A 27,977-nucleotide genomic window follows, 5' to 3' on the forward strand; every position below is an offset into this window, starting at 1 on the left:
CCTTTTCATTTGAAAACAGATAATTTTAAAATAATAATTACAACTAAATTTTTTAATTGATATTGAAGATTTTTGTTTCAATATTTAACATTTACTATTATCAAACACCTTTCAATTACCCTCCAAAAAGATGCTTCCACTTTCTATGAAGTGTCTTTATATAAATATCTTAATTAAAAAAATTATCTTTTGATAGCCATTCTATAGTAAAAATGTTAATATTTAATAACATATATTATTTTTTCAAATAAAATTTATCTCCACATATATATAATATTAAATAGTTCTGACTTAGAATAAGACTAACCTTAAGATTTAGGAAATAACCCCCAAAAGTATAGATTTTAAGCATCCAATATATTAAGAAACAATTACTATACTTGTGCATCCTGAAGAAAATTCTTCCATTTTGTTTGACAGCAAGAGTAAAATGATTATACTCTTTTGTTTGATGCGGCGAAGAATTTTTTATGTTCCCTCTGGAATGCGCAGAGAAAAAAATATAGGTATTTTATCCCACTCCGATTTCCCATAAATGATTCAGCAACACGCCCTGTAAAATCATAGATTTCAATTTTCGAACCTCATGGAAACATTTCCAGTCGCCTTGGACGAGGATTCATTTGTTTATCTTCTCCTAATTTTAACGCTTATTCTGCTACTGCTGCTTAAATTCAGTAAGAAATCCAATCTTCCTTCAAGTTCTCGAGGACGGCAGCCTGCTACAAATCAGGCTTTGGATGTTAAATTGAAAGAGAACAGCGAAAATATGGTCCAAGTTTCTCGATCAGATGGAGATATAAATTGCTCAGGAGGCTCTGGCACAGCGAAGCCCTGTGTTTGCCAGATGAGCATCAATTTGTAAGTTAAACCCTAGCCTAAAATAATCTGTGGCGAACCCTAGCCGAAATCTGGTGAGCGAAACCCTGGCCGGAATCTGATGATTGAAACCCTAGCTCGTCCGCGTGAAGTCTTTCCGATCCTTGTGTAGGGTTTCAAACATGCAGAAATTTCTAGGTTTTATTGTCAAGTAAAGGGCTGATCTGGATGAGCTTTCTCAACTGCAACATCTGGAGACAGCGGGTAAAGAGATAATCCCTTAATTTCCTTCCTAGTTTGTATGCCGTTAAAGCTTATGTTCTTGGCGATTAACATATCCTGGTGGAAAGCTTGTGAATTTTTGTGTTTGATTGAGTCCTGCATATCTTTTTTTCCTGAGAGAAAGGTTTTCAAGATAATGTCGTTTGGCTTTGGCAGGAGGATTGCTTAGGGATGACATGCTCCATGTTTGCTCATTGTGAAAAGATTGATCCGCAAATTTAAATGGCAGAGCAAGCGAGGTGGAATGGTGGACATTCCGGAGGCAGAGGAGTTCACCATGGTGGTGAGAAATCAACTCCCGGATGATAGGTTTTCTTTTATTATTGTTTGATTCAGATTTGTACTCAAGATCTTCTGAATGGAAGGCAGCTTACTTGTAGAGAATCGAACGAGTGTTTTCATGCGGCTTTTAAATGACATTTTATGTTTGAAGTGTTAGTGTGCAAATTTAAAATTTTGAGAAATGAAAACTGAATTCTGGGATCTGGTTCTTCGCGAAGAGGTTTCAGTCTGTAGGTTTGAACTTCTCTATTAGATAGCAAAAATCTTCTGTGATGTCCCTCGCTAGAGCTAGGTTGTCTGAAGGCTTCATAACAGCAGCCCTGCTAGCATTAATGAATCTCCATTTTGAAAAAGTAAGAATATTGTGAAAAAAGAGTAACTGGGATTTTTCCAGTACTTTAGTAGAGCATATTTTCTTTAGGAAAGATTTGTTTTTGGGTATTAGTAGAGCACTTATTATTTAAGAATTAGAAATTCAAAATATTTTTTCCTTTTTTTTTTCAATATTTTTCCTTTTTTTTTTCCTAAGTTTTCAAGTGTACAAATTATTATTAAAATATAATGTTAAAGATGCCCATAGATCAAATAAATATTCATGGGACACAAATTCTACAAAATATTTCCTAAAAATGTTCATTATCAATTAATAGTCAAAATAAGCAAAGCATCTCCATGAGAACATGTCCGTAATTTTGTCTCTCTTCAAATCTCACATCTTATGTGAATTTAAAAACACTTTCAATTTTTTTACATAATCAAATATAATGTTATATCAATGTGGCTTTTGCGAAGGTGTCCAAAAAAGAAAGTGAGACTCATACTTTTGTTCTAAGTGTACACCATATAAAAATGGATGAAGGGGTAGATCCAATTTCTTAATGAAAAATTGGAAGTAAGATGATCTAATAAGCTCTATATGGAGTTCAGTGTTGAATGGGTCAATGATCCTTTGTTGAATCTCTATATTAGAAATGATTGGTTTGATTTAGGGGGATTCAGTGTGATAATGTAGAATAGAAGGCTAAATAAGGTAATGTAACCACTTATTGAAAAAAAAAAACTGATAAGATACAACAAACCACCTAAAATGACTTGAAACGAAAACTATAGATCTGTAAAAACTCGTGACCTAAATTTGAGTCAATTTTTTGGGGTATAGGGTGTCTGAGTCTCGTAGTACCTTACAATTTTTTTGTTTGAAAATTTGCCAATCGACCTAATATGGCTAGAACTTTCAAGAATAGCTTTGACAACTACACCACCTATTCTTACACAGGGCAACAACAAAAAAGTTGTGGAAAGGTGTTTTGCCTTGGTCAAACCCTTGGTTACGAATCAACCTTTAAAATAAAATGAAGTTGCATAAAGAAAGCATGTTAAAGTAAAGGTAAATGTTAAATCTATCTTGTAAAATAATATACTTTCATAAACAGATCTAAGATGTCACTCATATCTAAGAAGATGCATGCATTTTGTCTGACTTGCAGTTACTAACCTTGGAATGTAGAAAAGAAATCAAGGATGCATTCACAAATGCATGGATTTATGAATTGTCCTAGATCTTTGATGATGTTATCCTTGATTGAAGATTTTCCATGGAGGAAGAATGCATAAGGACGAACAAATAATCTTTTATGATTGCTTGTGAAATCCTTTACTTTAATTTATCATCATGAGAAAGAAGCTTGCTACGATGGAGAAAATTATCATCAAAATCTCTTGGATGCTTGGAGAAATGCTAGATCTTGGATGTATACCTTCAAATCTTTGATTTGCTTTATTGTCAAATGTTTTAGTGTACAAGTCATTATATAATGGTTACAAAAATGGGGAGAGAGACGATGTTTATATACCTCTCAAACACTTCGAGGTTTAAAATTAATCCAAGTTTACCATGAGATTTATTTTCCCACCAAAACATTGATACAAGGCCCAAATACAAATTTAGGCCCCTTTGGGATGCCCAATACCCAACAAAGTATGACAAATTTTGAATAGGATATTAGGGAGATGGAATACATGTCATATTAGGTGGAAATAGGGGGCAGATCAAAGCATAATAGACATGAAAATCTTGAAATCACAAAAATGGGGTAAACTAAGCATCCAATTATGGATGCTAACTTTTTAAGAAGGCACATTAAGCCATGTTTTATTAGTTCATTGATGTGACATCACATGATTTGTTTCTTTTTAGATTTAAGGAATATAATATTTTCAATTATAAATAGTCACAATCAATAATAACAATCTTAAAGGTTGCAATTATTGCTACAATATTGTTAAATAATATTTAATATATTATCAACAAGTGTTATTGGGAAGACCCTGAGGAGAAGAAGAATGAGGACCCAGGAAAGAAGGCGGCCAGCTAGCCTTGCCTATGGTTTTTTATTTTCTTTTTATGTTTTCTATCACTCTGAACTTGGTGCCCTATAGGGTTTTATTATATATGTATATGTACAAGTACTAGACTGATAACAACAATATGTCGCCTTGTTACTAGTATGTTTTTCCATTTTTTTGCTGGTTAGTAACAGTATCAATGGTAAGGATTGCTGTGGTGATCTAGATCTTATCTTTGTTTGTTTTTCGAAGTATAAAATTGGTATCAGTTAGATAATTGGGAGGTAACCTCTGACAGATCCTTTAGCCTTTTTGTACTCTAAGGTCAAGCCCCCTTTCTTTTGGTTGTTATCTAATACTTCAAAAACAAGTTCTGTCACTATTAGAACATGCTCAAGTATTGTGTCATTTCTCCTCAACTCTAGTCCAAGTTTTATTTGTATGGGGAGATTTAATAATCATCTTTGCAATTCGAGCTATTGATTAGTGTCCATTTTCGTATTTTAATTTTTGCTACATTGAATTTTACTCCTGAACCAACCCACTTACTAAACCTCCCCACGCACGTCCAATATATTTTATATTTCCTTTCTTACAATAAAATCTATTCAAAGAGTTTTGAGAAATGGAAATGAATATGTAGAGTTCACATTAAAGGTTCACAAAGCAATTTTTTAAAAGTTCTATGAGTGGTTGACAATATATGTAATAGTTCATGACAAGGAACCTCTAAAGGGTCTAACCTTTCTTTTAACATTCGGTTAGTATCTCCGCTTGGGTGATAGGAGTGTTTGAAACTTTCAATTCTGATGCATGTAGTCTCACATCCTAACTCGATTTGGTCAATTATTTCTTTCTCTATGTAGACCTATAGATAGTAAGGGTACAAATTATTCATAACTATGTTACAAATGAGATGCACAAGCTCTTTTCCATTATACTAACTTTAGTTGCATTTAAGTTTTTAATCAATGAAATTTTTAAAAAATCACATTCAAAAACGTAATTTGTTTAAAGGATTTCTTAAATCAATTATGATGAATTTTAGAACTATCACATCTATAAATTGAATGTATATGAAATTACTTATCTATATTATTATTTGTAACTTGAGAGAGAATTCTTCATTATTTTGTAATGGGTTTAATTGTTTCACCCTATGATGTCAGTAGGAAGATGTACAAAATCATGTCTACGTTAAAAATTTATTATACTAGCACATTTTTGAGTCTTGGATTCATTTTAAGATATTTTTTAATGTAATTATATCTTAAAAACTTAAACTAGTTTTATGTAAAGGTGATCTTAATATTCTTCCTTTCACACTTCCATTTGCTCCTAAAAATTTGACTTTATTCCACATATATTCTCATGCACTTTATAATTACTCTATTCTCCATGTTTGACCATTCATTCCTTGCTTATATATTATTGGCTAGTATTGTAAGCCAATAGTGAAAGTGTAAGTCTACACACAACTTCAAACAAAGAAGACGTCTAGAATATATTTCTTAAGCCATGCCATCAAAATTAATGTCACTTATAATATATACAACTTGTAGTGCTTTGGAACTTGATGGCCCTCAATCGTCAACATGGAAGCACCTTTGTGCCTTATGCCAGCCACAACTACAATGAGACTTCTAGAAATGTCTAGCCTTTCAACAAACAGGAACAAAAGACCCCAATCTAACATAGACATTTTTGTAATATGTTGCACATGCCTAACTAGGACCCTGGATATTTCCTGAACAACATGAGAGTTAACCCTCCATACCTCAGAGATTCTCATTGGTAGAGGCAACCAAACTAGAGGCCTTACTAGGGTTTTGCAAATCAATGAATCCACAAATTGTTTAGCTTTAAGCTAGTGGAACAAAAATTATGGAGACCTAAGATCCTGATGGGAATGGAGCAACTATATCAACAAGCGTTGCATATTATTGAGGCCACCATCGTGAAGAACTTGATTGAAAACCAAGAATGGCATGGCTTTGTAGCTGGTGTAAGGAAGAGGGTTTTTTTAATGGAATGGAGTAACCCTTGACCAATGCTTAAGCTGATCAAAGAGTGGGTTTGATATAGGAGCATTCTGGGTTGCCTTATTATCTTGCTCTTTTTAGTTCATTCTTTTGAGTTCTAGTGTTAACTGAATTCTAGTGTTGACCAAGTTCCAATATTGATTGAGTGTTCCTTCTTGTGCCGAGTGAACCTGATATTTGTTGATGCTTGGTTCCTTCTTTGACCAAGTTTGTTTGTGATTGGATCTTAGTTTGAGCAAACCTGTGTATTTAATTTGGATCATGAATTTAATGATAGGATCTTGTCTTGGGATGTGTGAAGACCATTGTAAGGTTGGCCTTTCTATTATGTAATGATCTAGAATATTTTGTAAGTCGTTTTGGCAAGTATAAGTAGAGGTATTTGGTTTAGGTTAGGAAGGACTTGGATTTCAGAGAAGATGTTGTTGAAAAAGAAAATTTGAAGTTGGATCGTGGATCTTGAAGTTGTATTTTGTATCTGGTCGTAACCTAAAAGGCCTTATAGCTAGGCATGTATGTTGATAATTGGATGAATCAATAAAAGTGTTTACTCTCTCTCTCTCTCTCTCTCTCTCTCTCTCTCTCTCTCTCTCTCTCTCTCTCTCTCTCTCTCTGCTTGGTGTTATTCTCCATATTGTTTTCTTATGTTGTGTTTACTCTGTGAGGTGGTTGGATAGTTAGACGAGCCTCTGGCCCTAGCTATTCAGATCCCTCCTTGCATCAGGTGGTATCAAAGCTTGAGGTTCATCCTTTAGGAGATTAGATTGTGTAGAACCCTAAGTTTAATTTGGTTGTAGGGTGGCAGATCTGCGAATTTGACCTATAACTTATAGAGGGTTACAATCTCAGAGGAACTTATTTCTAAATATGGTTTGGGGGAGAGGAAATGTTGACACTACTATTATGGACATGTTGAGACAAGTCACAACCAAATTAGATGTTGTGGAGAAAATTTAGATGAGAGGAGTGCATCTTAATGATGTGAGTTATGATGAAGCAATGCCACCAAACCCTAATCCAAAACTTGAGGAAGATTAGGATGAGGAAAGATTGTTGAGAGTATTATCTAGGGCACATTCAAAGCTTGATGTGGAAGTTGTTCCTTATGATGGAAAATTGGACACCAATGTTGTGTTGGATTAGATCTTTGATATGGAGAATTTCTTTAAGTTTGAAAATACTCCTGAAAATAGGAAAGTGAAAATTGTAGTCACTAGGTTGAAAGCTCATGACTCATTATGGTAGGAGCATTTGCAAACTAATAGAAAAAGGAGAGGAAAGAAGAAGATTAGGACTTGGCTAAAAATGGTGAACAAGGTGAAGAAGAAGTTCCTTCCTGTTGATTACCAAGTTAGCTTGTTGAGAAAGATGCAAAATTTGAGACAAAAGGACATGATTGTGAAAGAGTATACTAAAGAATTTTATAGATTGGACATTGGATCTAGACATGTAGATGATGAGGTTGAGAAAGTTGCAAGGTACCTAAATGGATTGATATCTAGAATTCAAGATAGATAAGTTTTGTGAAATTGGAAAGTGTGGAAGAAGCATATCAATATGCCTTGAAGGCTGAGGAGATGTTGAAAAAGAAGCATGAACAAAGACAAAGAGGTAGAGGTGATAGAATCCAGAGAGGCAAAGGTAGATCTTATGGAGAAGGTGACAGATTTGACAATTCTATGTAAGATAAGGGAAAATCTAAGTGGAAAAATGATGACAAAAGGCAAGACCAAATGTAAAGGTGGTAAATATTACCGAGGAGGTACAAGTTCTTATCAAGGAGGTACTAATTATTACTGAGGAAGAGGTAATTCTTATTCTAGAGGTGGTTTTTGTGGTAATTATTTCAAATGTGGCAAAGAAGGGGATAGATCCTTTGAGTGTAGATACTCTGGTGAGAATGAACAAGGTAATAAAAATTTTGTGATTCAAGGAGACCTTAAGGGTTCACCAAGTGGACTTGAGGCTAGAGAAAATCTGATGGTGAGAAGAACTTTGTGTAATAAAGGAATTGATGAGGAACCTATCTTGATGAGAACTCTTTTCAAGACCAAATGTAATATGGTTGGAAAATATTGCAAAGTGATCATTGATAGTGAAAGTTAAATAAATTTGGCATCAGAGGAGCTAGTTACAAAGTTGTAGTTGTAAAGGTTGTGACACCCTAAACCTTGTCATGTTCCATGGATTAAGGATGAACATAAGCTACTGTTAAGTGAACAATGTGTTGTGAAGTTTAAGATTGGAAATTACTTTGATTAATTTCTATGTGATATTATGCCTATGGATTGTTATCATATTTTGTTGGGTAGACCTTAGAAATATGATAGATATGTTATGCATGATGGAAGATTGAATCAGTATACTCTTTGGGTGAATGGAAGAAAGAAAGTATTGTTGTTTTTTATTAAAAGTCTAGATGAGGTTAATTGTACTACTATTAGAGTTTGTGTGGTCAATAGGAACCAATTTGAAAAGGAAATGAAGAAGAATCATCTGTTTTGTCATAATTCCTAGAATATCAAGTTGTGCTAGTAGTAACTAAGTGAAAGAAAATAGTGATGACCTAGTGGCAGACAATAATGACCAAGTGCCAGAGGATAGTAGTAATTGGGTTACAATAGAAGCCAGTAGTGATAACCGAGCGCCAGTAGCAATTGAAATTTTACTTGATGAATACAAGTAGATTGTTGTTGAGGATATAGCTGATGGTTTACCACCAATAAGAAGTATAAGTCACTATATGGATCTGAATCCTAGAGCTAGTTTTCCAAATAAAGCACCATACAGGTTGACACCTATAGAGAATGAAGAACTTAACAAACAAGTGCAACAATTGCTACAAAAAGGTTTGATTAGAGAAAGTTTGAGTCCATGTCCTCTACCTATTATATTAACACCTAAGAAGAATGGAGAATGGAGAGTGTGTCTTGATTCCAAAGCTATTAACAAGATCAGAGTGAAATGTAGGTTTCCTATGTCGAGGATGGATGACATAATGGATTATTTGAGTGGAGCAAAGTATTTTACCAAGATTGATTCGAAGAGTGGTTATCATCATATAAAAATTAGAGAAGGTGATGAATGGAAGACTGCTTTCAAGACAAAAGATGGTTTGTATGAATGATTGGTTATGCCTTTTGGTTTGAATAATGCACCTAGTACTTTCATGAGGTTGATGAATGAAGTCTTAAAGCGATTTTGGGTAAGTTTGTGATTGTTTATTTGGATAATATTTTGATATCGAGTAAGAATAAGGAAGAACATGTTGAGCATGCTAGACAAGTATTGTAGAGAATGAAAGAGGAGAAGCTATTGATTAATTGGAAAAGGTGTTCCTTTATGCAAGAGGAGATCATGTATTTGGGATTTGTGATTTCAGCCAATGGTATGAGAATGGATCCTGAGAAAGTTAAAGAAAAATTGGAATGGCCTACATTTGAGAATGCGGGTGAGGTAAGATCATTTCATGGTTTGGCTAGTTTATAAAGAATTTCATTTTTGTTTGTAATGCTATGACTAAGACAATGAGAGGAGATAAAAAGGATTTTAAGTGGACATATGGGGTTGATAAGATTTTTGAGACTTTAAAACAAAAAGTTGTTGAGTTACCTATATTAGCTTTTCCTGATTTTAATAAGGTATTTCAAGTTGAATGTGATGCAAGTGGTAGGGCAATAGGAGTTGTCTTGAGTCAAGAAGGTAAACCTATTGTCTCCTTTAGTGAGAAGTTGAATGATGCTAAAAGGAAGTATTTTGTGTATGATCAAGATTTTTATGCTATTGTTCAAGCCTTGAAGAAGTGGATACATTATTTGATTCTTAAGGAGTTTGTATCATATACTCGTCATAAAGCTTTATAGTACTTGGGAAGTCAACATAAGTTGAACCAAAGACATATGAAGTGGGTTGAGTACTTGTAGAGTTTCACATTTATGATAAAACATAAGAGTGGAGTCACTAACTGATTTGCAGATGCATTGAGCAAAAGACGTTCTTTGTTGATCGAGATGAAGGTTGAAGCCCTTGGTTTTGATGAAATGAAAGAATTGTATGATACTTACCCTAATTTTTCTAAGGCATGGAGAGAGTGCAAAGCACCAAATCTATCAAGTCAAATAAGTAAGTTTGATGAATATTTCATTCAAGAATGTATGTTTTTCAGAGGAATTCAGTTGTGTATACCAAGAAGTTCTATGAGAGATAATTTAATTAAGGGAAAGTATTGTGGTGGTTTGGGTAGACATTTTGGAATCAATGAGACATTGAGTTTTCTTAAGGATGAGTATTATTGGCTACATATGGATAAGGATATTCAAAATTTTGCAAGGAGTTTTGGAATTTTTCAAGTTGCAAAAGGAGTAAGTCAGAAAACTAGATTGTATACACCTATTTATGTTCCTAAGAAACCTTGGAGTGACATCAGTATGGATTTTGTTCTTGGATTACCTAAGAAAACAAGATGGTATGATTCCATATTTGGTGTTTTGGATTTTTTTAAGATGACACATTTCATAACATGTAAGAAGACTTTAGATGATGTGAATATTGCTGAGATTTTCTTCAAATAGATTGTTAGATTGCATGGATTACCAAAATGTATTATTTCTGATAGAGACAGTAAGTTTATTGGTTATTTTTGGAGGACTTTGTGGAAGAAGATGGATATTGAGTTGAATTTTAGCTCCACATTTCATCCACAGATTGATGGACAAATAGAGATTGTGAATATAAACTTGGATAATTTGTTGATATGCGTAGTTGGAGATAAGCTAAGTAATTGAGACATAGTATTGGCACTAGTTGAGTTTGCATATAATAATTCTATAAATAGGAGTAGAGGAAAAAAAACCTCTTGAGATTGTCACTGGAATGCAGCCTAGAGGAATATCATATTTAAGGGATGTTTCTGGTGAAGAGAAGAGAAGTGTTGAAGGGGAAGAATTTGCTAATTTTATGAAGTCTTTACATGCGGACATGAAGTTGAGGTTGGAACAAAGAAATCAGAAGTATAAGGAGAATGTTGACAAGTCTAGGAGACATCATGTTTTTGAAGTTGGTAATGAGGTGATGGTTCATTTGAAGAGAGGAAGATTTCCTATTGGAACATACAGTAAGATAAAAATGAAGAAGTTTGGACGTTGTAAGATCTTGAGGAAGTTTGGCAGTGGTAATGCTTATAAAGTTGAGTTACTTGATGACATGGATATACTTCTCATATTCACTGTTGTTTATTCGTATAAGTATCATGAATGAGATGATGAAGTTGTTGTATTAGATGATTATCCTAAGAAGTAGATTGAAGAGGTTGAATAGATATTGGATTAGAGAGTTGGTAAAATCACAAGAGGAAAAGATTGCTATGAATATTTGGTGAAGTGGAAGAACAAACCAGTTGAAGATTCTACATGGATTTCTCAATCTAATTTGGATTCAACTCAGGTTGTGATATCTCAATGATTCAAAAGAATCATTTCTTTCAACCTCGATTGTTTGATGCAGGAGCATCTTGGGTTGCCTTTCTATCCTACTCTTTTTGGTTCATTCTACCAAGTTTCAGTGTTAAATGAGTTCTAGTGTTAACTGAGTTTTAGTGTTAACCAAGTTCTAGTATTGACCAAGTTCCAACATTGATCAAGTGTTCCTTCATGTACCAAGTGAACCTAACATTTGATGATGTTTGGTTCCCTCTTTGACCAATTTTTTCTGTGATTGGTTTTTAGTTTGAGTTGACTTATGTATTTAGTTTGGGTCATAAATTTAATGATATGATCTTGTCTTGGGATGTGTGCAAAATTTTTTAAGATCAACCTTTCTATTATGTATTGATCTAGAATCTTCTAGTTATTCATTTTGGCAAGTATAAGTAGATGTATTTGGTATAGGTTAGGAAGGACTTAGGAGTTCAAAGAAGATGTTGCTACAAAAGTTAATTGGAAGCTAGATCGTGGATCTTGAAGTTGTATTTTATATATGGTCATAACCTAGAAGGCCTTACACCTAGGCATGTATGCTAATAATTGGATGAATCAATATAAGCGTTTACTCTCTCTCTCTCTCTCTCTCTCTCTCTCTCTCTCTCTCTCTCTCTCTCTCTCTCCCCTTGTTGTTATTCTCTATATTGTTTGTTTTCATTGTGTTTACTCAGCGAGATGGTTGGATAGTTAGGTGAGTCGTTGGCCCTAGCTATTCAGATCCCTCCTTGCATCAAGGTTACTATTTAATAGGGGGATGTATACATAATCAAAACCCTTCCTAATGGGTTTTACTTAGTAATTTGTAAATTTCCCTCAAACAAAGCTAGGATTCTTGAGAACGAGTCATACCCGATGAAGGGTAAAGGGTTTTACATTAAATATTGGACCCCTAAGTGTAATCCCAAAATTGGAGACATGGATGTTGTACCAATTTGGATAAGGCTTTACAACCTTCCACATAATTATTGGAGTGAAGTCACACTTAGAGTGATTGGGAATAAGTTGGGAACCTTTGTAATAATGGACCAGTTAGTAGAATCTGAGGACTACAATATGTATGCAAGGCTATGCATTTAATGGTTGGTTGCTCATCCTCTACCTAAAATGATTGAGCTTATAAAAAATGCAAATATTTAGAAGCATCTAATTGAAATTGAATATGTCCTTCACTCATGCAAGTATTATAATGGTGACGTTCATTTGGCAGATGAGAGACCAATAGTTAACACTAGGAAAGGTAAAGGTATAGAATGTGAAACCCTTCAAAATACTACCATGCAAAAAGTGGTCTTACTTTGGGTAGAAGACCCCTCTTTCTTTAGACAAATGTCTCTCCCTCTCCAAGAAGAAAGATGGGATGTAAAAGCCTGAACATGCCCCCAATGATTAGCAAAGCACTGGATGTTGGGATAACAGTCATAATTTCCAAAATTTTGAAATTATGATCATTGGATGTGAGATATATTTTTCTATAGGGAAAGTTCCCTTTGCACATGGTAGCATGTAGGAATCCTTCTATGTGCAAAAGATGGAATAAATGGGGATACCATGTAATAAGCCCATTCAAAGTGGATTTCAAAGGAGAATCTCAGGTGTTTAGAAACTGTAGAATCCCAAGATAGTCAACAAGGGTATTGCTGGGCAGAGGTAGATTTGTTTGCAAACACACATTTCCAAAGCTTGGTGGACATTTCTCAAGATCAATGCCAAATCATATCCATAAAATTGTCTGATGAATTTTATAGCTTCTAGGACAATCAGGTTCACAGTTCAAGTCCAATGTTAGGGAACATGATAAGTTTTATTTCAAACACCCAAATATTTTCTCCTAGGAGGAATTTAGAGGATGCCTTTAACTCAAATATAGACAAGATGGTGAGTGATAGTGAGGTTAATGAACTCATCTCAGAAGATTATGACTAGGAACAAGAGGTTTCCTTAGCTTGTGAGCAATCGTGAATGTGGAAGAAAAAAGGCAGATTAACCAAACTTCTCCACATAAAATCAAATGTGGGGGGGGTGGGGAGAAAGGTAAGAGGGGTGGAAAAAATGTTAAATCTAAACTAAGGAAGCTAGATATGTTGTAGGGAAAACCAAACTTAGATCGAGAAAGGAGTATAACTCCTTATCCTGAGGACAACAAAGATTTTCTTGTGGAATGCTAGGGGTTGTAATGCTCCTAAAAAAATTCATTTCATCAAGCAATCCCTTCATCAAACACGACCAAAAGTCTTTCTCATACAAGAATCTAAACTCAATGGATCGAATGTTATAGGTTTTAGCAAGCACTTTAGTTGTTGGAAGTATTCATTTGTTGATGGATATGGTGCCTTAGAGAGATTGAGCATGCTTTGGAATCAGTATGTTGTAGACATCAACTTGTTGGCTTTGGGAGATTCTTTGAAGTTATCTTGGGTTCTCTCAAAACAAATAAATGGTAGTTTTCATCTTCTTAATATGTATGAACCTATTAGCAAAAATGAGTTGCAAGTGCTTTGGGAGAAAATTTTGCAAACTCTTCTTTAGTTTTAGGATAATTATTTGATCGTGGATGGAGACTTCTATTCTATCTTATGTCTGATAGACAAATTGGCGGGCTCGGGTTTGGAGAGCTCAAAACTAAGAAGCTTCCAAGACTTTGTCTCCAATAATAACATGACTAAAATCCAATTTCAATAAGGGGATTTCACATGGACCAATAGAAGATGTGTTTTTTCCAACACTACTAAAAAGAAGGATAGATTCTTCATAGTGGGTAACTATGAAAATATGCCTTGGGATCTCTCAACATACATTCTATCAATAAAAGGCTTAGATCATTTCCCAATTATCCTTGTTTTTAAGGAGGAAATCAATTTGGATAGATGTCCTTTCAATTTTGAAAAGGGCTTATCATGAGGTTAATAGAGGCTTTTTTATTACAGTTTTGCAAAAATCGGGTTTGGTTTCAACATGGATTGGGTGAATTGAATCTTGTATCAACACTCCATGATTATCAATTTTAATCAATGGAAACCCCAAGGGATTCTTTTAAGGTTCTAAAGGTATCTGAAAAAGGGACCCTTTATCTCCCTTCTTGTTCACCATAATGGCAAAAGCCCTAGGGATTTTTATATCCCTTACAAGAGAAGTGTTTGGAGCTGGAAAGGTATTAAAGTTGCACTAAATGTGGATAATATTAAAAATCTTCAATTTATAGGTAAAACACTTATATTCATTATCTCATCACTCAGGGGGCTACAATAATGAGACAAACTCTTAAATCATACAACAAATTTTAGGGGAAAAGATAAATGGGCACAAATCAGTGGCCTTCTTCTTCCATACCTTAGGGGATAAGAAAAGGGGAATTGGCACTGTTCTTGGCATTAAACTAGGTAAATTACTAAGAAATTACCTTGGAGATCCCTTTTTTGTTGGAGAAAGTAAATCCTCTATGTGGAAAAATTTAGTTAGCAACCATTTTGACACAATGGATAGCTAGAAATGTAGATGGTTGTTATCAGCTAGTAGGACTCTATTATTGAAATGGGTTACCTCGACCATTCCTATTTACTCCATGCTATGTTTTAAAATCCAAAAAAAATCTTACATCAAATTGAACAAAAAATTAGGAGGTTCTTCTAGAATGGAGCACAGGAACAAGATAAACTTCCCCTCCTAGCATGGGATAAAGTTTGCACTAGTAAAAAATTTGGTGGCTCGAGTTTTAGAAAATGGAACTTGTTGAATGAAGCTTTAGGATCTAAACTAATTTGGAACATATGCACTTAACCTTCATAGTTATCGGTGAGTATTTTTAAATCTAAGTACTTAGATTCAAATAATGTTGAGTGGATACTGACAATCAAAAATCCTCCTAAAGGTTCAGCCATCTAGAATTTTATGATCTCTTGTAGACATGTAATAATAGACCATTTATCATGGAAAGTAGGACATGGTGAATTTTCCTCCTTCTAGGAGGACTCTTAGAGTGATTATGGAAACATTTCTGAAACTATAGATTGGACTCAAGTAAAAAAATGGTGTAAAACAAATTGGGGCAATAAGTTGGTTTGCTACATTAAAATTTGAGATGATTTTTCAAGGAGGTTTAGATCATAAAAAAAATTCATAAATTAAATGTACTTGAACAACTTCAAGTTAGACTCCAAAATCTTTTTTAATCATGACCAATAATGTGGAGCAGAAAATCTGACAAAATTATATGGGTTGCAAATAAGAATGGATCTTATTCAGTAAATATTGGGTATATTCTTTTAGAAAATGTAGTTGAGTTACATGATTATCCTACTCACCTTTTTTGGGGAAAAGAACATTTGCCAAAGGAGGGATCTTTTACATGGTTCTCCTTTAGAGGATGAATACTTACAAAAGAAAGGCATTGGAGATTGGGTATTATGGGGCCTTTAAAGTGTGTCCTATGTGAAGAAGTAGAAGAAAATGTAGACCATTTAATTTTTCATACAAAATGACCCAAGCCTATTGGCCAATGCATCAATCTAAACTTGACTAGCATGACCCACTGCAACACAACCTGAAGCAACTTGTTCACTCTTGGCCTTTAGCACCGGAGAAATCCATGTTACATTATGCATGGAATTTAAGTCCTTCAATAGTGGTTTGTAGAATCTGAAAAGACTACAATCAAATAATCTTCCAAGAAAAAATATAAACTTTGGAAAGACTTCTACTGAGGATCAGCCAAGCAATCCAGGAAACCACTAGTGTTGCAACCTCAATATCAGACAAGAACTCTACCTTGTTCACTTGTGTTGATCAAAGATTACAAATGGTCTGGTCAAGTATTAAAATCCATCTTGTAAATTAGTGAGGTTGATAGCACTTATATTCCTAGGAAATTAATGACATGGGAAAGGCCACTTGAAGGGGGGTGGAATTGTAATGTTGATCAAGCTTTGAAAGGGAATCCCAGACTCTTAGGGGTAGGTTTTATCATCAAAGATAAAATTGGTGACCTTATTGCACTTGGGGGAAAAAGGTTATAGGAAGGTACCAATAATGTTGTAGAAGCAAAGGCAACCTTGCTGGCAATTTGTGGTGTCAAAACTACATGTGGAGGGAGATTCCCTTATAATTATTAAGGTTATCATCAAAGGCTCATTAGAAGTGAGTATCTCCAAAAATATATCAACAACATTAGCCAAGAGATGAATTCACTAGAGGATTTCAAAATCACACACTTCAAAAGAGAGGGTAACAATGAAGCAGATCAAACGTTCAATTGGGATTTAAACTATAGAGGTGTGTAGGATTGAAAATTGTCAAGTTCTAAACCCACATAAATTTGAGGAACAAATTTCAAAGGAAGAGATAATAAGGGGGTGATTAATTAATGTTGTGATGTGTGTCACATTCAAACATTAAACAAGGGGTGGGAAGTGTAATCATTCCAACACTCAATACACTTTTAGGCATAGTCGATTTTCATCCTTTTTAATGAATTTCTTTTCACAAAGGAAGTGTTTTGATTGGAGCATCCTGGAAGCATGGATTCATCCTTTGCCCTCACTTGAAAGAACCAACAACACCCATTTCATGGGGTAACCAAGAAATAATGCATGGTCCAGATGTTTGAGTTTTGACATAAATTGCTCAAACAATTTGTGGAGATTTTTCTAGGAGGGAATATTTTATAAGGTTAAGAATAGGTATAGAATAAACATGTACATTTTTCAATGACAATAGTGTGGGTCTTCAACTAGGTGAGAGAAAATCAAGCATAAGGTTTGTGATGGAGAAGTCGGTGCCAACCAATTCAAGACTTGGCATGGAGGAAATTTTGCAAATCTCAATCCCATAATGAGGATTGATGATGGGGGAACAAGAAACTACAATTAAGAAAATTGAAGGGACAAAAATAAGACCATTTGTATGGATTTTTGTTGAGTAATAGAGGCCTATGAGATTTAAGGAATCTTTCTTGGATTGGTATCTCCTAAAACTTTTGATTATGGAACACACTCTGGATGAAGACAAAAGAAATGAATGCGTGAGTGAATTGACATCCACAAAATGAAGTGACATTGGTGTTGATTTTGTAGGATATGGCACAAGACCCACAAACTCACCATGAGGATGAGTCATGGTCAAAATATAAGGTAAATACACTTACAGATGAAAGGATTTGTGGGTTTGTTCCTTGAACCCTAAGGTGAGTTGGGTAAGTGCACCAAGTTGTGGTGCCAAAAGGGGGGTATAAGTAGACACCTTTTTTTTGAAATCAACAATTTCTAAACTTCAACAAGAATCTGAAGATAGTTGCGCTCAAAATTTTAAGATATGACAAAAGAAAAAGTAGTAGTCCTTTGTATCTAGTTTCTAAACTACTAATTTTTTTTCAAAATGGTTTAGTTTTAGGTCCTCAAAAAAGGGGGCTACAGAAAGTGGTACTGTTTATTCCAAAAAAACATAACACAGTACAAAGTGTGGCCCCTCTAAAATTTTAACTTTTTTTTGAAATTCTTTAATCGATCTAGTCAAAAGCTACTTAACACTATGTAGTTTATCCTAAATTTTTTGGGTAATTTTATAATGTTTATTTTTTTAATAAATTTTTTAACTAGACACATCCCAAAAACATGAAATATTTGTGTGCTCCCCCTAGAAATGATTGAAAACTAATCTAAAATGAAAACTTCTTTTTTTCAAAGTGTGTAGAATGGAGTCCAGTTTCTAAAAAACTAAGTTGTTGCAAAATTCAATGAATGAGCTAAAATCTATAGCCCAATTAGTACATGTTGGTTTTTGACAAAAATTGACATACATTCAAAAGAAATTATAGATGAAAGGCTTGAAATAGTCCAAATAAAAAAAATTATATGGTTATATAGCTAACACAGAGACCTACAATGTAATGTAACCTAATCTTATTGATGCTCAACCACGAGGAATCTTGAAGGAGAGTACACAAGAAAAATCAATCATTTTTTGTATGTTTGCAGCAAAACACATCTCAGGCCAGTTTACAAACTCCAAACCTTTGGGTTTGATCCCCAAGGAAAAACTAAGTTGTAGGCTTGGTAGGATGCAAAGGTTTGAATGGCGTGTGTGCCCTATAGTGCACACATGCTATTTAGAGCTTTTTAAATTTGAGTCTTAATACCACATGTGTACTTTAGTGTGCATGCACTTTTGAGACCTAAATAGTGCATAAAGAAAGAAGAAGAGAGGTAGAGCGAGAGTGAGAGAGAGAGTGAGAGAGGGGGGGATGTGTGTGTGTGTGTGTGTGTGTGTGTGTGTGTGAGAGAGAGAGAGAGAGAGAGAGAGAGAGAGAGAGAGAGAAAGTAGGGGATGGGAGAGAGAGGAAGTGAGAGAGAGAGAGAGAGTACGAGTGGCAGAGAGAGTACGAGATGGGAGAGAGAGGAAGTGTAAGAGAGAATAGGGGTGGCAAAGAGAGAGTACGGGATGGGAGAGAGAGATTGAGAGTAGGGGATGGGAGAGAGAGGAAGTGTGTGTGAGAGAGTAGGGGTGGCAGAGAGAGTACGGGATGGGAGAGAGAGAGAGAGATTGAGAGTAGGTGATGGCAGAGAGAGAGTAGCAGTGGGAGAGAGACCGAGAGAGAGAGAAAGAGGATTATGGGAGTGTATGAGAGAGAGAGAGAGTGGGGCATGGGAGAGAGTGTGAGAGTGTGAGAGAGAGTAGGGGTGGCAGGATAGGACAGGGGAGAGAGTAGGGGATGGGAGAGAGAGGAAATGAGAGAGAGAGAGAGTACGAGTGGCAGAGAGAGTATGGGATGGGGGAGAGAAACAAAGAGTAGGTGGTGGGAGACGGAGTGGGAGAGGGAGAGAAAGAGAGAGAGGAGGATGGGAGTGCATGTGAGAGAGAGAGAGAGAGTAGGGTATGGGAGAGGGGAGAGAAAGGGGGGATGGGAGTGTGTGTGTGTGTGTGTGTGTGAAAGAGAGAGAGTAGGGGATGGGAGAGGGGAGAGAGAGAGAGTAGCTTGAGAGAGAGAGAGAGTAGGCAGTGGGAGAGGGAGAGAGGGGGGGATGGGAGTGTGTGTAAGAGAGAGAGTAGGGCATGAGAGAGAGTGTGAGAGAGAATAGGGGTGGCATAGAGAGAGAGTAGAGAGGAAGAGAGTAGGTGGTGGGAGATTGAGTGGAAGAGGGAGAGAGAGGAGGTGATGGGAGTATGTGTGAGAGATCTAGAGAGAGAGGGGGGATGGGAGTGTGTGTCTGTGAAAGAGAGAGAGTAGGGGATGGGAGAGAGATAGTGAGAAAGAGAGAGAGAGTAGGTAGTGGGAGAGGGAGTCAGAGAGGGAGAGAGAGGGAGAGGGGGATGAGAGTGTGTGTAAGAGAGAGAGTAGGGGATGAGAGAGAGAGTAGGGGGTGGCAAAGAGAGAGTGTGGGATGGGAGAGAGAGAGTGATAGTAGGGGATGGGAGAGAGTGTGAAAGAGAGAGAGAGTAGGGGGTGGCAGAGAGAGAGTAGGGGATGGGAGAGAGATTGAGTGAGAGTAGGGGATGGGAGAGAGAGAGAGTAGGCGGTGGGAGAGGGAGTGTGAGAGGGAGGAGAGAGAGAGAGAGAGAGAGAGAGAGAGAGAGAGAGAGAGAGAGAGGAGGAGGAGGATGAGAGTGTGCAAGTGAGAGAGAGAGTAGGGGATGGGAGAGGGGAGAGAGTAGGAGATGGGAGAGGAGAGAGAGAGGGATTGGGAGTGTGTGGGTGTGTGTGTGTGAAAGAGAGAGAGTAGGGGATGTGAGAGGGGGGGAGAGAGTAGCCCGAGAGAGAGAGAGAGAGTAGGGGATGGGAGAGAGAGTAGGCAGTGGGAGAGGGAGTGGGAGAGGGAGAGAGAGGGGGGGATAGAAATGTGTGTGTGTGAGAGAGAGAGAGAGAGGGGATGGGAGAGAGAGTGTGAAAATGTGAGAGAGAGTAGGGGGTGGCAGAGAGAGAGTAGAGAGGAAGAGAGTGAGAGTGAGTGAGATAGAGAGAGTGAGAGTGAGAGAGAGAGAGTAGGCGATGGGAAAGCAAGTGAGAGACAGAGTAGGGGATGGGAGAGGGGAGAGAGAGGGGAGGGATGGGTGTGTGTGTGAAAGAGAGAGAGTAGGGGATGGAAGAGGGGAGAGAGAGATAGAGAGAGTAAGGGATGAGAGAGAGAAAGTAGGTGGTGGGAGAGAGAGTGGGAGAGGGAGAGAGAGTGGGGATGGGAGTGTGTGTAAGAGAGAGAGTAGGGGATGGGAGAGAGTGTGAGAGTGTGAGATAGAGTAGGGGTGGAAAAGAGAGTAGGGTATGGGAGAGAGAGTGTGTGTGTGAGAGTAGGGGATGGGAGAGAGAGAGAGAGAGAGTAGAGAGGGAAAGAGTGAGAGAGAGAGACAAAAGGTGGTGGGAGAGGGAGCGGGAGAGGGAGAGAGAGAGGGGTGATGGGAGTGTGTGAGAGAGATCTAGAGAGTAGGGGATGGGAGAGGAGAGAGAGGGGGGGGATGGGAGTGTGTGGGTGTGCGAAAGAGAGAGAGTAGGGGATGGGAGAGGGGGGGAGAGAGGGAGAGAGAGAGAGAGGGAGTAGGGGATGGGAGAGAGAGAGAGAGAGTAGGCAATGGGAGAGGGAGTGGGAGAGGGAGAGAGAGGGGGGATGGGAGTGTGTGTAAGAGAGAGAGTAGGGGATGGGAGAGAGAAAGAGAGTGAGAGTAGGGGATGGGAGAGAGAGAGAGTAGAGAGGGAGAGAGAGTAGGGGATGGGGGGAGAGAGTAGGGGTTTGGAGAGGGGAGAGAGAGAGTAGGGGATGGGGGAGAGAGAGTAGGCAGTGGAAGCGGGAGTAGGAGAGAGAGAGGGGGGGAAATGTGTGTAAGAGAGAGAGAGTAGGGGATGGGAGAGAGTGTGAGAGTGTGAGACAGAGTGGGGGTGGCAGAGAGAGTATGGGATGGGAGAGAGAGTGAGAGTAGGGGATGGGATGGGATAGAGTGTGAGAGAGAGTAGGGGATGGGAGAGAGAGAGTGAGAGTAGGGGATGGGAGAGAGAGAGAGAGAGAGAGTAGAGAAGGAGAGAGAGAGAGTGAGAGAGATAGTAGGCAATGGGAGAGGGAGTGGGAGAGGGAGAAAGGGGGGGATGGGAGTGTGTGAGAGAGATCTAGAGAGTAGGGGATGGGAGAGGAGAGAGAGATGGGGGATGGGAGTGTGTGTCTGTGGAAGAGAGAGAGTAGGGGATGGGAGAGGGGGAGAGAGAGTAGCCCGAGAGAGAGAGAGAGAGAGAGTAGCGAATGGGAGAGAGTAGGTGGTGGGAGAGGGAGTGGAAGAGGGAGAGAGAGGGGGGATGAGAGTGTGTGTAAGAGAGAGAGTAGGGAACGGGAGAGAGTGTGAGTCTGAGAGAGAGTAGGGGTGGTAGAGATAGAGAATGGGATGGGAGAGAGAGAGAGAGAGAGAGAGAGAGAGAGAGAGAGAGAGAGAGAGAGAGAGAGAGTGGGAGTAGGGGATGGGAGGGAGTGTGAGAGAGAGTAGGGGATGGGAGAGAGAGATTGAGAGTAGGGGATAGGAGAGAGAGAGAGTAGAGAGGGGGAGAGAGAAAGTGAGAGAGAGAGAGATAGTAGGTGGTGGGAGAGGGAGTGGGAGAGGAAGAGAGAGAGGGGGGATGGGAGTGCATGTGAGATATCTAGAGAGTAGGGGATGGGAGAGGAGAGAGAGAGAGGGGGTATGGGAGTGTGTGTTTGTGAAAGAGAGAGAGTAGGGGATGGGAGAGGGGAGAGAGAGAGTAGCCTAAGAGAGAGAGAGAGAGTAGCGGATGGGAGGGAGGGAGGGAGAGAGAGAGAGAGAGAGAGAGAGTAAGTGGTGGGAGAGGGAGTGGAAGAGGGAGAGAGAGAGAGGGGGGGATGGGAGTGTGTGTAAGAGAGAGTAGGGAATGGGAGAGAGTAGGGGGTGGAAAAGAGAGAGAATGAGATGGGAGAGAGTGAGAGTGAGAGTAGGGTATGGGAGAGAGAGAGAGAGAGTAGGCAGTGGGAGAGGGAGTGGGAGAGGGAGAGCTAGAGAAAGAGAGAGGAGGAGGATGAGAGTGTGTGAGTGAGAGAGAGAGAGAGAATAGGGGATGGGAGAGGGAGTAGGAGAGGGAGAGCGAGAGAGAGAGTGAGAGAGAGTAGGGGATGAGAGAGAGAGAGAGTAGGAGGTGGGAAAGGGATTAGGAGAGGGAGAACAAGAGAGAGTAGGGGATGGGAGAGGAGAGAGGGTGAGAGAGAGTAAGGGATGGGAGAGAGAGAGAGTAGGCAGTGGGGGAGGGAGAGGGAGAGAGACAGATAGTAGGGGATGGGAGAGGGGAGAGAGAGTAGGGAGAGAGGGAGAAAGGGAGTAGGGGATGGGAGAGGAGAGAGAGAGAGAGTAGGCAATGGGAGAGAGATGGGGGATGGGAGTGTGTGAGACAGAGAGAGTAGAGGATGGGAGAGAAGAGAGGGTGAGAGAGTGTAGGTGGTGGGAGAGGGAGAGCGAGAGAGAGTAGGGGATGGGAGAGGAGAGAGAGCAAGAGAGAGAGAGAGAGTAGGGGATGGGAGAGGAGAGAGAGAGCGAGAGAGAGAGAGAGTAGGGGATGGGAGAGGATAGAGAGTGAGAGAGTAGGGTATGGGAGAGAGAGAGAGAGAGAGAGAGAGAGGGAGTAGGCAATGGGAGAGGGAGAGAGAGAGAGAGAGAGAGAGAGAGAGAGAGAGAGAGAGAATAAGGATGGGAGAGGAGAGAGAGTGAGAGAGAGAGTAGGGGGAGAGAGAGAGAGTAGGGGATGGGGGATGGTGGGATAGGTAGAGATTTATTTTCACATAGGCACTATTTAAAATCACCAAAAAATGGTCATAAAGTAAGTTTGGGTCCTTTTTGATCCATATTCTGCTTTTTGTCTGTTGTGCATTCTATTGCTCCAATAGAAAACATAGGTTTCAAGTTGTTAGAAGTTAGCAAACACTATTTGAAGACTTTTTGAAGCTAGCAAACACCAAATTCAATCATTAGATAGGCTATTTGAAGGCTTTTTGAATACTCTGTCTATAGAAAAGGTTAACTTATAGTCTTTTTTAAATATTGTTTGTTGATATATAGAGACAAATTTGATTATAATTTGACATGTTGTTTAATATATAATAAATTCATTGAAATTCATATGTTTGAATGAATTGTTATTTGGAAATGGTTAGAAATTTAGCAAGTTGTTTGATATATATTGTGTATTCATTGAAATAATTGTAATTTTTATATGTATTTGAATGATTTGTAATTTAAAAATTGTAAGTAATTCAAATGTTTGAATAATTTGACATATAGAATTCATCATCATGCTAAGGAAAAAATCAAAAACTCAAACAAAGGAAGAGAGGGAGGCAGATTTGGCAAATAAAAGAGATAAAATGAAACTACTACGTGAACAAAGAAAATTGCAAAGCAATAATGAAGAATTGACTTTTGAAGAGGAACAAGAACCACTGATACAAAGAAACAAAGAGGAAGAATTGGAAAGACAAAGAGAATGAATGAGACTGTTACGCTCATGAAGACAATTGAATTGTGAAGCTACACCATCTTCCAATGTTGGAGTCATATCATCCTCTCATGTTGAAGAGATGCTAATTTGTAGATCCGATGATGTCCACACTCCATCATGTCATGTTGAAGGCACACCATCAAGATATCAAGTAGGTGATATTCCATCTTTTGAATCTTATTGCCAAAGCACATCATCTTTGGTTCAAGATATGCAAAATACTCAATCTTATGTTGATGTTCAAAATGTTGAGAGAGTGGAAAAGATTATAACACCTTCTAGAATTCGTTTTAGAAGACCAAAATATTTGATTGATATTGATACTAACATTTTGAAATCAATGCCTAATAAGATTAGCAAGTGTACTTGTCAAAAAAAAGTTAATTGTATGTGGAGATTATTCTTTGAAGAATTAAATATTATAGGTCAATGCCAATTATTTATTGAAATGATGAAGAATTTGAAATTTAGGCCTACCATGAAGATTTTTGGGCTAAGAATGATGGATGATTCAAAAGGAAAAAGTATTGTAAAGAATCTAAAGAGTGCTTATGAAAAAATGGATTATAAATCACGCACCAAAGATAGTAATATCACAAGACAAGTATTTACATTAACAATAGTAAGTACCCAAATGAAGAAAGCTCGACTCATGAGAAAGACAAGAAAAACATTAAAAATTGGTAGAGGTACTCTAAGGATAGCCATGCTAAGGCATGAGAGATTGGAAGATCCAACAAAAAATGAGTTATGGACATTTAGCGGTAGACTACCGTGAAAGGATAAAAAAATTAGTGAAGCTTTGAAATCATTGATTGGAGATTTTTGGAAAAATAACACACTTGTTTCCCCTAATCAAAGAGATGTTGTAAGAAGGAGGACTAGTAGCCAAAATCGCAACCCACATGTGAAACATTTTTTGGACTCAACTTAGACACAATTTTTTGCAAAATTTATTGGTATGTATCCTCAAATATGAATAAGTCAAAGATTTTTTTAGATGGGTAAACCTTTTTATGTGAAGATATATCACACGCACACAACTTGTTGTTGTAGGATACATATTAAATTTTCTAACCATTTTGATGTTTTTAGGCATATATGTGTGTTTTTTCATTCTAAGTTTATTTTGCAAGTTTGTGACATGAATGAGCCACCAAGATTTTCAAGAGAATTCATATCCAACATTTTATGTGAAATAGGGGACAACCAACACTTTTACAAGACATCATGCTTGGATGGTACATACTTATTTTGTGGTTCTTTGCAACTTTTATCAACTTGTGAACATATGGATAGTACACATGCAATTGGAAATAAAATAGTAGGTTATGAAAAATTTAAGATGGTGACATATGCTCCAAAAGATGGGAAATAGGATAAAAGATATGATTTAGTCATTGAAAAGATTCTAGTATGAGTTCATGAATATTTTTCATGAAAATATTATTTGTGAGTATGCAAGGCATACACATAGAGCTTGATGGCTGAATTTGCAATTCAAGTTGTGCAAGTATACATTTCCATTGGATACCATTGTTTTGGTTGTAGACTTCACAAAGAACTACACACTATAACCACAAATTGTGGTGCAAACAAAGTATTATACTTCTCAATAGGTTTTCATATTTGTTCACATAACATTCATGCATTCACCTACAAGTACACAGGATAATAGGAAGATTTTGAGGGAGTACCATTTTTACATCAGCAATGATTGACCACATTCTAAAGAGTTTGTACATGGTTGTTTTCAACTATTTTATGGAGATTTGGCTAACAGGGGCATAACATATCATCAACACATTATTTGGTCAGACAATTGCGCATCTCAATTCAAGAATGCACGGATGTTCTATTGGTTGAGCAAGATGCACAGATTGTGTAGAATTCAATATATGTGGAATTTCACAGAGGCTGGTCATGGAAAGAGAGAGCACGATGGTGCAGGGACATGCATCAAAAGAGCCTTAGCTCATTAAGAACTAAAGTACAAAGATGGAGCAATATTGACAGATGCAAAATCCATCATCCAGTGGTGTAACGCTACAATGGGTCCAGGTAAGGAAGGTGAGTCTACGGTTTGTAGATTTTTTTGGTTGATAGATAATACTAACATTGCACCATATGAGGATTGTTGCACACTAACAGGATCCAGTGAGTTGCACTCTTTTAGAAGCTTTGATACAGGTTCATGGAGTATCCACATACGAAAAATGGCATGCTATTGTCCATCATGTGTAGAGGGAAATTGGGATGACTGTGAGTCAACTGAATGGGTGTACAAATGGGATATATGAGTTTTGGACCCAATTGACACCTATCATCCCCCGAAAGCATTGGAAATGGTAGAGATGGATTCATCCATTGACTTTGACTGCTTTTCTGATCTAGGTCAACCTAGTTATATATATATTTATCTTTGTAATTTCAATATGTAACTTTATAACTTTTACCTAAGTATTTTTTGAATTAATGACCGCATTTTGTACATTTGTCACTGTAGGCCATGTTTTTGTTGTTATTGCACCTGAAGACAATGAAGTAGGGATATATTATTATTTGTATCATTGTTTCCAAGCCAAACAAAAATTGGATCACTTGGTTATAGATGGTGAAGGTTTAGAATACCATATTAGTGCGGTGGTTGTAACCAACACATGGCTTAGACGATATTCTATGAAGAACTCTAACTTGTGGTTATTCAAGGATTGGCAAACAGAGAGGAATATTTTTCATTATTTGAACTTTTTATCACATCAAATTTCCACTTGATAAAATATGGTGGTAAACCACATAATAAGATTCTTTGGAAAGTTCTCAAGTTAGACCACGAGGCAATACTTGAGATATTAAAATGTAGAGCAGATCCAGTTGGTTCATTAGATTAAATAGGGAGAGAGGGAGAGAGAGAAAGAGTGATCAATTGGATCCAAATACAATGTTGCAACCTCTCCCCCAAGACTAGCCACATGAAAAAGTGGGTATTGTTATTATGTGTAAGTGATGAGATAAGTTTAAATCATAGATTTTATGTTTTGATTTGTTTAGAATCTAGATACATTATTTGAATTTATATTAGATTATTAAATAGGACCCATTTTCAAATTAGTCATTTGAATAAGTGAAAGTTTAGAAAAAAAATTTTAGATCAAAATGTAATGAAAGGACATGAAATTTTTTAGAATGTGAATGCTTTGTGATGTAAAGTCATGATTGTGTGCATGGAACTAGAAACTTGAAACTAGCAAAAGCGAGGATATAATGGTAGAAGTTTCCAAGACTCATCAAGTCATTCAGTAAGCCGCTTGCTAATTGCTAGAAGCTCAAACAAATAATTCTTTGCATTTCGAACATTGTTACCAATAATGATATTATGACTAACATACTTTTATCTTTTATTTGTTTTGTCATCTATAATTATTTTAGATAAACTCCAAAAAAAATTTATTTTCGAATCATAAACTTATAAAACCCATCTTATAATGCTAGATTGAATTTTGATGTGTTATCATCTAAGATATATATATAAATGTATGAGAATTTTAAATTAGCTAAATCTATTGGGATAAGTGGTATTGTAATGGATAGTTTTAAGATTCATTTGAAGAATATAAAGGGGCATGAGTGATGCAGGTCATTAGACAAAACGATATCTTTACTGGAAATGGAATTAGGAGCAGAAAGAGTTGCGAGTGGAATGAAGATAAATGGAGTGGAGAAAGAAAATAAATCTTTTTCCAAAAAAGAATTTTTTTGTGGTGGGAATCAACACTACTTTTAGCAGTAGAAAACGACGTGATTTTGTCTGACACACTTGGATGCCACAAGGTCAACAACTATACTCAATTAAAACACTTGTAACAATTGTAAGTTTTTTAATTTGAATATTACTATGTCTTGTTTGAAGCCCATGAATAAAATGGGAAATGGGAAATGAGAATGGCAGGGGCAAAGCTGAAGAAGTTAGAGGAGGAGAAGGGGATAGTGATAAGGTTTGTGATTGGGCATAGTGCTACACCAGGTGGCATTTTGGATCATGCAATTGAAGAAGAAGATGCAGAGCATAATGATTTCCTTAGATTTGAACATGTTGAAGGCTACTATCAGCTCTTAGCAAAGATCAAGATCTACATCTCTATAGCACTTGCTAAATGGGATGTTGATTTCTATGTTAAAGTTGATGATGACGTGCATGTCAATCTAGGTACATTATCATCATTCATGGTTTCATCTAAATAGTATATTTTATGTAATAATTTGTTTAGATAA

The 27,977-nt window shown here is 37.2% G+C and overlaps 1 long non-coding RNA gene and 1 pseudogene across 1 annotated transcript; both read left to right on the forward strand.

Moving 5' to 3' along the window:
- Nucleotides 1-458: 458 nt before the first annotated feature.
- Nucleotides 459-1,539, forward strand: LOC149566959 (uncharacterized). The gene is made up of 2 exons (XR_016361596.1): nucleotides 459-1,083; nucleotides 1,258-1,539. It is a non-coding gene; the product is annotated as an uncharacterized LOC149566959 (long non-coding RNA).
- A 7,628-nt stretch (nucleotides 1,540-9,167) lies between these two features.
- On the forward strand, nucleotides 9,168-27,947 carry LOC149566960 (putative beta-1,3-galactosyltransferase 8; annotated as a pseudogene).
- The last annotated feature ends 30 nt before the right edge of the window (nucleotides 27,948-27,977 follow it).

The sequence above is a fragment of the Cupressus sempervirens genome, chromosome 3 (genome assembly GCF_028749045.1).
Source record: "Cupressus sempervirens isolate cs-2001-9-10 chromosome 3, ASM2874904v1, whole genome shotgun sequence".
Taxonomy (NCBI): domain Eukaryota; kingdom Viridiplantae; phylum Streptophyta; class Pinopsida; order Cupressales; family Cupressaceae; genus Cupressus; species Cupressus sempervirens.